We start from the raw sequence: 14,984 nt of genomic DNA, 5'->3' as shown, positions 1-14,984 counted from the left end.
GCTGATCAAATTTTCGACAATCGCCGACCGTGTTCGGCGCTGTCGTTGTGCTATAAGTGTAGCCTGTTCTTGTGGGCACAGGTTCGCCCAATAAAAGTTAGTTTCGTCTTTCACAGCATTGCTACTGTGTTCTTCAACGTCACCACCACGTGACATCTGGTGGAGGTGCTTTTCGTTCATGTACCGGACGCCTCCGACAAGCCGTGATCCAAGCCCGGACCGCAAAGAGAACACCAACGTTGCCAAGAACCAGCGAGGTAGCCGCAGGCTGCAAGGACTGCCCCCGGAGCACGGACTTTTGCCGGAGACGACCAAGAAGATCGCCACCAAGTGCACCCCAATGGCAGCCCGGGCATCCCCCATCATGCTGCAGCAGCCCAGGGAGCCTCCGACGTTCCGCGGTTCAACGTTCGAGGACCTGGAAAGCTGGCTTGAGACATACGAGAGAGTCGCTGCTTTTAACAACTGGAAGAGTGACGAAAAACTGCGACATGTCTTCTTCGGATTGGAAGAAGCTGCCAGGACGTGGTTCAAGAACCGAGAAGCCACCTTAACGACCTGGGAGCTGTTCCGAAGCGGCTTCTTGCAGACATTCGCAAGCGTCGTACGCCGAAAACGAGCCCAAGCGCTGTTAGAAACCTGGGTTCAGCTACCTAATGAAACAACCGCAATCTTTACAGAAGAAATGAGCCGCCTATTCCGCCACGCCGACCCGGAAATGTCCGAGGAGAAGAAAGTCTGTCTACTAATGCGTGGTGTAAAGGAGGAACTTTTCGCCGGAATGGTAGGAAGCCCACCGAAGACCGTCGACCAGTTTCTTCACGAGGCCACTAGCATCGAGAAGACACTGGAAATCTGGAACCGGCAATTCAGCCACCGCACGAACTCGACAAATTACGCCGGAGTTGCATCACTGGCCACCGACGACCTGCGCGAGACTATCCGAATGGTCGTGCGGGAGGAACTGCAGAAGCTGTTGCCTTCATCACAGCCTCAAGTGGCTTCGATTGCCAACGCCGTACGTGAGGAGCTCCAGCAGCAACTCGGAGTACACCCTGAATCGCCACAGCCTCAGCCGCAAGCAATGACTTAGGCCACTGTAGCCCACCGTCACATTCCCCCTCCGCGCCCACGGCAGGGCCCAGTTCCGACACAGTACCCCCACCGCCAGCACTCCAAGCCATCACCTCACGTGGTGTTACAAGGAAGACTGACGTTTGGCACGCCCCCGACCACCGCCTACTTTGCTATCACTGCGGAGAAGCCGGGCACATCTACCGCCGATGCCCATACCGGGAGATGGGACTCTGAGGGATCGCCGTTAACGCACCACGACCACAGATTGGCAAACGACCTTGCGATATCGCCAACTGCCTGGCCGCCACTCAATGGAGCCCTCGACGACTGTCCCGTTCGCCGTCATCAGGCCGCTACCTGTCGCCGCAGCGCCGACCATACACCAGCCCAGCCCGGGGCCGCTCTGTGAGCCCATATCCGAAAAACTAAGAGCAGCAACCGATGGAGGTGCGGTTGCTGCTCGTTGAACTGACGAAGATCCTCCGCCGCCAACGAAGACGATGAAGAGACCATCTCGACGACATAATGACACGCCTCCGCCCCGACGAAGTCAGGAAGCCAAGACTGCACCAACGAAAGATGACTTTACCACGCGACGTTCCAGCTTCAGTTCAGCACGACGCAGCCGTGATCCGACGCCAAGACCTAACTGCAATGCCAGACAAAGAACCACCGACCTCGACGTGCTTCTCGACGGCCAGGCAGTTACTGCCTTAGTGGACACAGGGGCTGATTACTCCGTCATGAGTGGACATGTTGCCGCCCAGTTGAAGAAAGTTAAGACTGCATGGGAAGGCCCTCAAATTTGGACCGCTGGAGGACACCTCATAACGCCGACTGGAATCTGCACGGCAAGATTAACCATTCATGACAGGACTTACCCTGCCACCTTCGTTATCCTCCAACAGTGTTCACGAGACGTCATTCTCGGTATGGACTTCCTTAACCAACACGGCGCAATAATCGACCTCAAGTCGAAGTCGATAACGCTGTCGGAAGATAAATCGATACCGCCATAGAGCCCTCGTAGTCACCATGCCTTGAGTGTGCTCGAAGAGCAAGTGAGCATCCCGCCTCGCTCCAGCATTGTTATTTCGGTCGGCACCGAAACACCCGCTGACGTAGAAGGTTTCATCGAAGGCGACCAACGTCTACTGCTAGACTGTGAAATTTGCGTCGCAAGAGGGATCGTTCGACCACATGGAGGGAAAACTGAAGTGTTGCTGACAAACTTCAGCCAGGAGTTCAAGCACATCAACAAGGGCATGACGATCGCGTACATCGAGGAAATTCTGGAAACGAGTAATGTGTTTGTCCTCTTGGATTCCGCCGCATCTACCCCGACGACCATGGTTCCCAAACCAGACTACAACATTAATCCAAATCTCCCTGTGATTAAGCAACAACAGCTCAGAAGTCTGCTCTGACGATACAAAGGCTGCTTTTTGACGTCATCGAGGATTCGACAAACACCAGTTGCCAAGCATCGCATAATCACCGAGGAGTGCACTTGACCACTCCGCCAGAGCCTTTACTGAGTTTCGCCGCGAGAATGTGTAGCTATAAGAGAACAAGTAGACGAAATGCTGCGCGACGACATCATCCAGCTGTCGAAAAGCCCGTGGGCATCCCCTGTTGTCCTGGTAAAGAGAAAGGACGGAACCCTACGTTTCTGCATCGATTATCGTCGTCTGAACAAGATCACGAAGAAGGACGTATACCCCCTCCCATGGATAGACAACGCATTGGATCGGCTGTGCAACGCTAAATACTTCTCGTCGATGGACCTGAAGTCTGGCTATTGGCAAATAGAAGTCGACGAAAGAGATAGCGAAAAGACCGCCTCCATCGCCCCAGACGGCCTCTATGAGTTCAAGGTTATGCCATTTGGACTGTGTTCGGCGCCTGCAACGTTCCAGCACGTGATGGACATGGTTTTAGCAGGATTCAAGTGGCAGACATGTCTCGTTTACTTGGATGATGTCGTTGTCTTCGCCGGAAATTTCGACGGTCACCTTAGGCAGCTTGCAACAGTACTCGAGGCCATCAAGTCATCAGGGCTCACTCTGAAGCCAGAAAAGTGCCGCTTCACTTATGATGAGCTTCTGTTCCTAGGCCACGTCATCAGCAAGTCTGGAGTCCACCCCGACCCGCAGAAGACAGCTGCCATCGCAAAGTTCCCGCAGCCCATCGACAAGAAGGCAGTGTATAGATTTCTTGGCATGCGTGCCTACTACAGGTGATTTGTCAAGGACTTTTCACGCATCACTGAGTCACTGACACAGCTACCTAAATGTGACGTCGAGTTCAAGTGGGAAACGCCGCAGGCCGACGCATTTCAAGAGCTCAAACGACGCATGCAGTCGCCGCCCGTACTTGCGCACTTCGACGAGAATGCCGATACCGAAATCCACACTGACGCCAGTAGCCTAGGCCTCGGTGCCGTCCTAGTCCAGAGGAAAGAAGGACTTGAACAGCTGATATCGTATGCTAGCCGGTCGCTGTCAAAATCGGAAAGCAATTATTCTACGACTGAAAAGGAATGCCTCGCCATTGTTTGGGCTACAGTGAAATTTCACCGTTACCTGTATGGCAGGCCGTTCAAAGTCATCAGCGACCATCGCACCTTGTGTTGGCTAGCAAATTTAAAGGATCCCTCAGGACGGCTGGTACGGTGGAGCCTCAGACTACAAGAATACGACATCACTGTAGCATACAAGTCCGGACGAAAACACTCAGATGCCGATTGCCTATCACGCGCCCCCATTGACCCGCCGCCGCAAGATGACAAGGATGACGACGCCTTTCTTGGAATAATAAGCGCGGAAGACTTCACCGAACAACAACGAAGGAACCTGGAGCTAAAAGGCCTCGTCGAGTATTTGGAAGGGCACACCGACATTGTCCCTAGGGCATTTAAGCGTGGATTGTCTTCGTTCACGCTTCAAAACAACTTACTCGTGAAGAAGAACTTCTCATCAGTCCGCGCCCACTACCTTCTTGTTGTTTCGTCGGCGCTGCATCCAGAAGTACTGCACGCCCTACATGACGATCTGACCGCTGGGTACCTCGGTTTCTCCCGGACGCTATCGAGGATACAAGAAAGGTATTACTGGCCGCACCTAACTGCCGATGTCGCCCATTACGTCAGGACATGCCAAAACTGTCAGCGATGCAAGACACCACCGACAAGGCCAGCGGGATTACTGCAGCCGATCAAGTCTCCTTACTGACCTTTTCAGCAAATCGGGAGGGTCTTGTTGGGACCGTTTCCGACATCAACTTCCGGAAATAAGTGGATCATCGTGGCGACGGACTATCTCACCCGCTTTGCTGAAACTAAAGCTCTACCGAAAGGCAGCGCAGCTGAAGTGGCGAAATTTTTCGTCGAGAACATCCTGCTGCGACATGGTGCTCCAGAAGTCCTCATCACCGACAGAGGAACGGCTTTTACAGCAGAGCTCACGCAAGCCACTTTGCAATACAGCCAGACAATTGACAGGAGGACAACTGCATACCATCCGCAGACGAATGGTCTCACGGAGCGCCTGAACAAGACCCTCGCCGACACGCTAGCAATGTGCGTCGACGTCGAGCACAAGACGTGGGATGCGGTCCTGCCGTACGTAACATTTGCTTACAACACGGCGGTGCAAGAAACAACACAGATCACGCCATTTAAGCTGGTTTACGGCAGGAACCCAACGACGACGCTCGACGCCATGCTGCCGCCTGTCACTGACGAGGAAAATCTTGACGTCGCTACCTGTCTCCAGCGCGCTGAAGAAGCCCGACAGCTCGCCCGCCTGCGGATCAAGAACCAGCAGAGGACCGACAGCCGACACTACAACCTCCGACGACGCTTCGTCAAGTACCAGCCCGGCGACCGTGTTTGGGTATGGACCCCGATACGCCGACGAGGACTCCGTCAGAAACTATTCTGATGCTATTTCAGATCCTACAAGGTCATTCAATGTATTGGCGCCCTGGACTATGAGGTTGTGCCAGACGGCATTTCGAATTCACAGCGGCGCCGCGCACGATCTGAAGTGGTCCACGTGGTGCGCCTTAAACCCTTTTACGGACGCTGACGAACTTCCTTATTTTTGTTGTTTTCTTTGCTACGAGGGCTTTTGTTTATTACTTTCGTTTGTTTGCAGCATCGGGTCGATGCTTTTTTAAGAGGGGGATAATGACACGTGTACTTATCTTCATCTAGCGACCACATTTCACCGCCTAACAAATGTTATCGCACAGCGCAGGACGCGCCTGCATGTAAAAGAAGTTTCTGGAATGTTATCGATGGTTCCGTCCACTGTCTTTCGCCGCAACTTGTGTAATCTGATTGCATGTATGCGCGACGCGAATAGTGTAGAACTTTGTGGAAGACACGCGGGTCTCAGCGGTTAATCTGGAACATTCGATGACTGATCTATAAAAGCCGACGTGCTAGACCCGCTGATCAGATTTTTGGCGATCGCCAACCGTGTTCGCCGCTATCTTTGTGCTGTAAGTGTAGCCTGTTTTTGTGGGCACAGGTTCGCCCAATAAAAGCTAGTTTTGTCTTTCACAGTATTGCTACTGTGTTCTTCAACGTCACCACCACGTGACAATATGTACATTGCACACGCTGAAGTGTAGAACCTTTATTTTACTATGTTCCCGTTGTCATGAATGCGGCCGAGAACCTTGTCAATCTGCAAAAAAGCAGCTTTTAGTTCTTGTCCCAGCGTTCATTTTTTGTAAATGAATGAATGCGAAATAAAGATTGATTGATTGATTGATTGATTGATTGATTGATTGATTGATTGATTGATTGATTGACCAGTCTATAATCATTCAGGCCTCGCTGTCAAACAAATAGAATATTTATGCATGCTTGAAGGGTATGCCGCAAAAATTGTGATATCCTTTCTTTTTTGATCACACCTTCTTCAAGTTCGTTAATTTGTTAGGATAAATATCTCTGCTACACTGTTGCTCCAAAAATAAAACATAGGAAGCTGCATGTTGCTATGCTGGTTGCTCTATGTTGAATGTAGCCTTAGAAGAATTATAGTATGACAATGGCTTTGGCGATTTCACACTGTCCGAAACAAAGTAAGCTCTTTCTTTCTGTGCTTGACTGGTTATTATCACGTTCAATTGGACCTTTCCAAGGTCACTTGAAGCTCATTAATTGGGACACTTTACAAATGGCTAATTCAAGATACAAATGAGTATGCACAAACAGCTGCAATGAATTTCATACACTGTCATGGCAGACATGCTTATGTCAAAGATTGATGAGCCAGATCTAGGCACTGGGATGACAATATTCCATGAATGCTCTTCTGAGGTATGTGTGAATGTGCTCTGATTATAAGTGCACAATTCTGAAGAACCCTCACTGTTAATTGAAGCAACCACCAAAACAGAGGCATTCTGCAATATTCGATTGCATTTTGTTGTGTTATGCTTCCTTCAGATGTGCAGCTGTGGTGATGACCTTGTTAAGGCTGCAATGACTCAAGACTGTCAAAAATAGCTCAATATTTGCACTATCATCATTGACCCACATCAGTTGAATGCCGTGCAGGTTGTACGTAGTATGTGGTAGGCACAACACATAGTTTCAGAACATCTTGCTGGGCTTGTTGGTGGATTGCTTTTGAAGAATCAAGTGGCGCATTGAAAAAAGACATCACAGGAAAAGGCCATGGAGACGGAAAGAGCGCTCTTTCCGTTTCCGTTGCCTTTTCTTGTGGTAGCTTTTTTGAATGTCCAACTTGGTTCTTCAAAAACAACGTATATGCATGTCTAGAACATTCACCATTCTGAGTTTTGTTTGCTCTAGTAGTGTCATGCATACTGGGAATCTGAATTGATGACATTTTGCTAACTTTGTATATTCTTTTCTTCTCCTCCTTGGCGGTCTGTGGTGACAACATATCAGTCGGCAAAGGTAATGATGCTTGCTTTCTCCTCCTCTGAAACATTGCGCATGCCTTTGTTTAATGTTGCCTAACTTTTCACATTTTTGTAATCATCTGAGTTGGAAGTTGATGTTCGTCCCTCATTTTAGGCATTGTCATTATATGATGAGTAACCAACTATGATGTTCCTTTTACTCATCATATTTCTTGTTGCACAATGCTGGCTACATAATTGCTTTAATCGCGTCTATTACTTTCTTTTATTCCTATATGCATGTTTGTTTTTGACCTGACAATATATTTTTTATTGAATACATTTTTATTACATATTTTTTATTGCTTGTAGACAATTGTTTATTTCTAAGGATTACCCTTCCCTATGGAATGCCCCACTAGTGGCCGTTACAGGAATAAATGGTGAATGAGTGCCAGTTAGCTCGAATTTCTACTTTAAATGTTTCTCTGCAGACATACTGTTCTGATTTGTGATATACCTTCTTGCCCTCTTTCTGCAAGCTGATGACAAAGCTGAGTGAACATGAGTGTCATTACCTAGATGCCTTTATGTTAGTGTCCTACAGAGCTAGTTGGAATGCTCACTTTTCTAAAAGTGAATGATAATGTGGAATATATGCAATGCAGACCCATAAAGGAAATGGGGCTGGAGTTCTCGGACACAATGAGATAACGATGTCAACTATTATCTGAAAAGGAGCCCTGCTTTTTTTGTTAGCGTAGCTGGACCTTCGCCCATGTTTGCACGCTTATATATTGAAAACAGCCAAGCTTTGCCTTGTGATTATGATGCTGCACCAAGTGATTAAGAATGTACTTTTCCCAGCAGCTGTTAATCTGTGACACATGTGCTGGAATCCTTGTGATCCATAGCATGCGTGAATTCGGGACCCATTAAAGGGAGCCCATTTCTAACTTTTCTTTATTGTCATAGAAAAGAAACCTCTGAGTTTTCAAAAATATGGGCACAAGCCTGTATAATTGCATTTATGAAAACTGCACGGTAAAAAATAGGACATATGACGAGTATACTCGCAGAAAAATATTTTGGCTCCTCCCATATATACCACACTATCATATTCACTAGTTTTAACTGCGCAGTTTTCAACGGCCATTACAGTTGTTCTTTCAAGTGGCCCTTATGGCTTTAGTGCCGCTATAGATATTAGAGCTGCCCTCATTTCACTTGTTTGATGTAGTAGTTTGTACCAGCAAGAGCGAGCATGACATCCTTGCTGGAGCCACTTTTTGTGTCTATCTGTGGGCCAGGTGGTGCCACAAATTGGAGGCTGGTGTGTAATGCTTTATGGTCATTCATTCAGAACTTGAAACATGGACCATGTGTGGAACATTAAAGTCAAGGTTGATTGGAGGAAGCTTTATTTATTATATTTGCACTGGTAGCCAGCATGGCTAATGGCCAGTTGCACAACACTTAAAAGCAAGTGCAGCGTGTAAGTTTGAACAAATGGAATGCAACGACCAACAAGCTAAAAATATGTACATTGTGACAAACTGGCAAATTTTTCTTCAGTGGAAAAATTAAAGTTTAGAGAAATAATAAAACACACAAACCAAAGGTCCGCATGTTTTTGTTTTACCTCGCAGCACAGCAGCGCAGCGATCTGTCGCTAACAAAGCTTCTTTTCATTTGCCTATGCATTGTAGGTCCTGTCTCTGTGAGCCAATTCTTTCTAGTATTCTAATTCTAATCAGGAGTGGCAATGCTTTGGCCAGGGAAATTGTGGAGACGTGTCATAATAGAATGAAAAGAAACATCTGTATTAGCGATAGGTTGGTTGTTTTGCATAGCAAAGAAAAGCAGGTTTTAGAAATGATGCTGTAATCTATACATTTTGAAATGGCGTTTATTGCAGCTCATTTGAGGGATCGCACGTAGCTCTTGATAATGAGTCCTAGCACTTTGCATCAGCAGCCCAAGCTCGGGTCTCGTGCTACAGCGGTGGCAGTCCGCACAGTGCCACATGCATATTACCCACTACGATTGCCCCTGCGGCGAAGAGGAGCCATCGTGGCGACTTAAGGTGATGACACGATAAGGGGGTCGTGGTACGGCTTCAGGCGGCTGATGCGAACCGTCTCGCGGCCACGGCAGTGTTTGTCCGCAGATGGCATCACCGGTTCGATCACATATTTCACAGGCGACGTACATGCGACGATTCGGTATGGATCCTGATATTTTGGAGCAAGCTTTGGGCTAAGGTTTGGAGCTTGGAAGGGCATCCGAAGCCAGACGTGAGAGTCCATGGCGAAGGACTGTGTGGGCTGATCGTTGCCGTGGCGATCTTTGTGGATTCCTTGGGTATTCGACGTGAATGAGCGAGCCAGTTGGCGGCACTCTTCAGCAATGCAAGCAACTTCAGATAGAGAAGTGAATTCAGAGGCATACGAATGATATGGTAGTATGGTGTCGAGGGTAGTGGCTGGTTTACGTCCATAAAGAAGGAAAAATGGTGAGAAGCCTGTGGTAGTCTCAACGGCGGTGTATATGCGTACGTCACAAAAGGGAGGAGATCATCCCAATTAGAATGATCAGATTCAACATACATGGTGAGCATGTCACCAAGAGTGCGGTTGAATCGCTCCGTTAGACTGTTAGTATGTGGGTGACACGATCTGGTGGTGCGGTGAATAGTGCGGCACACAGCGAGTAACTCATTAATAACTTCGGACAAGAAGACATGGTCTCGGTCACTGAGCAGTTCTCGCAGTGCGCCGTGCCGTAAGATGAAATGCCGTAAGATAAATGCGGTGATGTCATGAGCAGCAGCTGAAGCAAGTGCATCAGTTTCAACATATCTTGTGAGGTGGTCTACTGCGACAATTATCCAACGATTTCCATTAGCAGTGCATGTAAGAGGCCCATAAAGGTCAATGCCAACCCAATCAAAAGGACATGCAGGACATGGTAAAGGTTGCAGAGGGCCTGTCGTATGAGAAGATGCCTTGCGTCGCTGACAGGCTGCACATAACCGAATGTATTTGCGGACATAGGAATACATGCTGCGCTAGTAGTACCGCTGGCAGAGCCGCTCGTAGGTTTTCAGGATGCCAGCATGAGCTTGTTGTGGGTCAGTGTGGAAATACGTGCATATGTCGGAACGCAAATGGCGAGGGATGACTAGCAGCCATTTGCGACCATCTGGCTGATAGTTTCGGCGGTACAAGATGGCGTCCCGTAGCACGAAATGGGTGGCTTGGTGATGAAGGGCTAGAGGGCATGTAGCCGTTGAAGAACTGTTAAGAATGTCAGTGAGAGACACAATCCACAGATCTTTTCTCTGTTCAGACGGCATGTCAGTAACAGCAAGCATGGCAACCGGGCACTCTATGGATGAGGGTGGCGTTTCGTCGGATCACATGGGCGATCGGAGAGCGCACCTGCAACAGAATGTTGACGCCCGAATCGATAGATGACATGAATGTTAAATTCTTGGAGCCGAAGAGCCCAACATCCAAGATGCCCCGACGGGTCTTTCAGTGATGCAAGCCAGCAGAGCGCATAGTGGTCTGTCACAACGTAGAATGGACGGCCATACAAGTAAGGGCGAAATTTATTTAAGGCCCAAACTTTAGCCAAACATTCTTTTTCCATGACAGAATAATTGGATTCTGCCTTCGTGAGGCAGAATCCAATTATTGCATATGCCTTCGTGAGGGCACGACTCGCACATGCAACCACATACTCCGGAAAGCCAGGCTTGCATTGCGCGAGGATGGCTCCAAGACCAATGCCGCTGCCGTCCGTATGAACTTCGGTCGTTGCACCCGGGTCGTAGTGGCGTAGAACAGGCGGTGAGGTAAGCAGATGACACAAAGTGGTGAAGGCTTGGTCACATACCGGAGTCCAATCATGTAGGTCACCAGGGCCAGCCAGGAGCTTCGTCAGGGGAGCGATGATGCCGGAAAAATTGCACACAAACCGTCGAAAGTAAGAGCAGAGACCGACAATACATCGGAGCTCTTTCACTGTAGTCGGCCGCGGAAATTCTGCAACAGCACGAAGTTTGTCAGGGTCGGGAAGGACGCTGTCTTTGGAAACGACATGGCTAAGTATGGTCAGCTGGCGGGTTCCGAAGCGGCACTTTTTCAAGTTAGGTTGAAGGCTGGCAGTGGCAAGGCAAGTGAGGACTTCGCGTAGATGAGAGAGGTGAGTGGTAAAATCAGGGGAGAAAACTACCACATTGTCTAAATAACACAAGCACGCAGGCCTCGCAGAATATTGTCCATCATTCCATCATCCTTTTGAATGTCACGGGCGTATTGCAGAGGCCGACTGGCATTACTGTAAACTCATACAGGCCATCAGCCGTAATGAAAGCTGCCTTTGAGCGGTCGGATTCATCCACTGGCCTTGCCAATAGCCCGATCGCAAGTCCTAAGAAGAAAGGAATTCGGCACCATGTAGACAATTCAGGGCGTCATCTATGCGCAGTAGAGGATAGACGTCTTTTCATGTAATCTTGTTGAGGCGACGATAGTCCACATAGAAACGAACCTAGTTATCTTTTTTTCTTAAAGAGTACTATGGGAGATGACCAAGGGCTGCAGAATGGCTTGATAACACCAAGTTCAAGCATGTCTTCAACTTGCTTGGTGATGACACGACGCTCGGTGGATGACACGCGGTACGGATGCTGGCGTAATGGTGCATAATGTCCAGTATCAATGTGGTGAGAGACGGTACTTGTGCGGCCTAATGATGCTTGGTTCCAGTCAAAAGAGGCGTGAAAATCATTTAAAAGAGTAGTTAGCTGCTCACATTGTGTCGGATCGAGATCATCGGCAATAGAGCGACAATGATATGATGTGATGCATTGATTGGCTTGATGGACAGTGCACTTGCGCGATCCTGGTCTGCTAAGTATTTAAGTAGGCGAAGTCTTCACAATAAAATTTAGTTGCGAGTTAGTGCTTGTACTGTGGTTCTGTGTCCTTCTTTTGTCCCGTCTTGGAACTGCACTTATCAGTATTCAGTTGTTAAGCAGCAAGAGAGATGTACTTCCGTTTTATGTGTTTGTTTCCATGTCGTGCAGTCATGCACACAGACACCGAAATTATGTCAATTTCTACCGTGCTTCAGCGCGAGATCATACTCTGTGACTCACTTGTGTCTGCCTCAGTATTCGTGTAGCATTGACTTATACCGCTAGTCAGGTGTCCTCGTGCACAGCGCGCAAAACCGTGTGCTGCGCAAAACGAGACAATCATAACAGGTCACATGTGACACTGTCAGAGGAAGTGTGGTGCATAGCAAAAAAGCTAGAGGAAAAAAATGAAGGCGGGCCCATGACATGTACATCACGTGATCCTCGAGCTCTGGTATGGGAGAACGCAGGGAAGGAATTTCGCCTGTAGAGGCTATATGGGCCAAGGGGAGGGAGTGTCGCTCTTGGCAGTGGTATTGACCTGACATGAAATCATGGGCTTGTTGCACTGAAATATTTCTGTCTCAGCTATTAATGAACCTATTAGAAAAATTCTTGTGGCAGAACGCTCCCTAGAGGGCACGTAACAACTTCCAGCATATAACCGAAATTTGATATATGGCCTGGTGAGGGAGTCTTTAACAGTTTTTCGTTTTAAATAAATGATGTGATCCTAAGAAATTGTTCTGCTTTGAAATTCACTCTCTGTAAATGTCAAGATCAATAAAATATTGTGTACTCTCATACATATCCAAATATGCAGTCCTTTACACATTTGCTCATCCAAAAAGTATGATGACAATATAAGGGTATTATAATGTCATTTAATAATTATGCTTACTGGGAAAGATGCAACAATATTCAAGTGAACGTTCTGCATTCTCTAAATTTTACTGATTCTTTTTGAAAACAGTCTTCGTGTGATCAAACTCAATCAGTTGTTCCGTTTTATGAAGGACTGGCATAATAATGTCTTTTGTGTGTTTGCTCGCCTATAATTCTGACTCTGCAAAGACCACCAAAATCTCCAAATAATCAAGAATTCAAAGTACTGGATTTGCCAGTAAATGAGTGACTTTATTTTGCAAGTCTCCATATAAGGTGTGCTATATTCTTCGATTGTCACTTTTGGGGATACCTTCAATTTTGGGTGACTAGTGCAAGATGACACATCAGTTTCTTCTATGAGTGATGGCATTCTTGCTGGTGCTGGTGACACAAAGTGTTTTTGAAAGCAATTGTCTGACAATACTGCCCAAGTTTGTCAATGTAACGCTATGGGCACATACGCTTATGTTTGGCATAGACAGTTCATGCCTGCGTTTTTCTAGCGATGCCCTTTTGGCGATTCTTTCATGTTTTGTCTCGCTTTGTCAGTTGTCCAAATGATGCTGCACTTGTGTTATCAATGGGACCAGCTGGCCATGAGTGGTGGATGCTAATAGCGGAACAAAACTCGCAGGGCAAATCACGCAAATCACAAAGGCAGCTTTTACTAGTTGCTTTGCTTGTCCTGCAGTTTGGGCATGGTCAGCGTCTACTAGATCAACTAGGCTTTGCTATTTTGGGTTTCAAGGAGGCATCATCTAAATGGCCAGTGATCTATCAAAAGGAAATTATCTCTATGTTCAACTTGGTGGCCATGCACTCCCAAGTCCAAATTTTGCATGACGTGCTGTAAGGCGTCTGAAATTCTGGTCGTCCTTATACATTAAGTCCACTATAAGGCCAGTAGTGATGCTGTCCAAATAATCTAGCATGTCTGAAATATTGGCGTTTGAATTGCCGGTCGGTGACTCGTACAGCCCAGCGTGTACATGTTCTTTGGTTTTCGCGCACCTTTAGCATCTTGCACTAGCTTACCCAAGTACAGTGCCAACTAATTTGTCCGTGGCAGAGTGCAAAGGCCAGATGACATGGTGAACATGTTTCTATCCATAAATGACAGGCTACACCAGTGGTTACTATCTATGTCAGCACAACCATTTCTTTGTCATTTTGTGGGCTTGAATGTTGTGCGGACGCTCGTGCAAGTTCATGAAATTGATGAATACAGCGTAGAACAACCAGGCTATAAGGAAGCAGGGCAAATCTGTGGCATGTGAGCCAACATGCTGGTTTGAATGACTTGTTTTTGGTTTGCATGTTTCGCAGCATAAAGCCACATCTTTTCAAGCGGTAGTGAATGATGTCATGTTGGCTTCACGGGAGCATGTCAACATATGTTCAGTATAGCTCTCAAATCACTCCTCCTCCTCCCCAATAATGCATTCAACATGATGTGACATGATTTTACATAATGTTGCCCCCACTTTTTCTCTCTCCCTCGTTGCTCTACTTCGAACCCTCAAAACTCATGAGCAGTCATCGAAGGTCTTCAGTCCTGAGGCAGGTAGAATCTTTCTGAGAGTTCTTTCCCCAAAGGCATGCATATGCTATGTGCAGACACTCTCATATTGTGACAGTTCAGAGGGGGCACACACACACACGCACACACACACACACACACACTGACCATGCGCAGTGGCTGCATTGTGATGTTGTGGGCATTCCAGCTGCACAATGCTGTGCCATGTTCGCCTGCAGCACACTCATCATTGTTTCTAAGTATCGCTCGTATTAATCACTCATGTGTACTGTATACGTACAACACCTGCATTATAACGGGCATGTTGCATGCCCAATTTGTGGCTACTTTGGCATGAGAAGCTTCTTAGAATTTAAGACAGCTTAGCTTGTGCAATGGGCTGTCTGCTATAGTGTCGAGCGCTGCAATGCAGCCGTTTTAGAGCCTTATATTGCAGGGGGCCTTTCAGTATTTAAAAGCTTCAGAATGAAAAAGTTCGCTACCAACAGTGCAGTGCTCAGAAATGGTGTCTAGAGCAAATGGAGTGACACTGAAATGTAAGTGCTTGCAAACTTGTTAACTTGTTGGCATGAGAACAACTAGCCACTTCTCACACACACATAAGTGATGCATAATGATGATGATGATGGTGTGTGCATGCTTGTTGCCTGCCTTGTGTGT

The 14,984-nt window shown here is 47.4% G+C and overlaps 1 protein-coding gene across 10 annotated transcripts in view; it reads left to right on the top strand.

Annotated features, from left to right (window-relative positions):
• Cadps (calcium-dependent secretion activator 1) overlaps nt 1–14,984 on the top strand; it is a 618,572-nt gene that overhangs the window by 80,412 nt on the left and 523,176 nt on the right. The window lies entirely within an intron of this gene.

This window comes from Dermacentor variabilis, chromosome 9 (assembly GCF_050947875.1).
Source record: "Dermacentor variabilis isolate Ectoservices chromosome 9, ASM5094787v1, whole genome shotgun sequence".
In the NCBI taxonomy this organism is placed as follows: domain Eukaryota; kingdom Metazoa; phylum Arthropoda; class Arachnida; order Ixodida; family Ixodidae; genus Dermacentor; species Dermacentor variabilis.
This window is presented reverse-complemented; position numbering and strand designations above follow the sequence as displayed.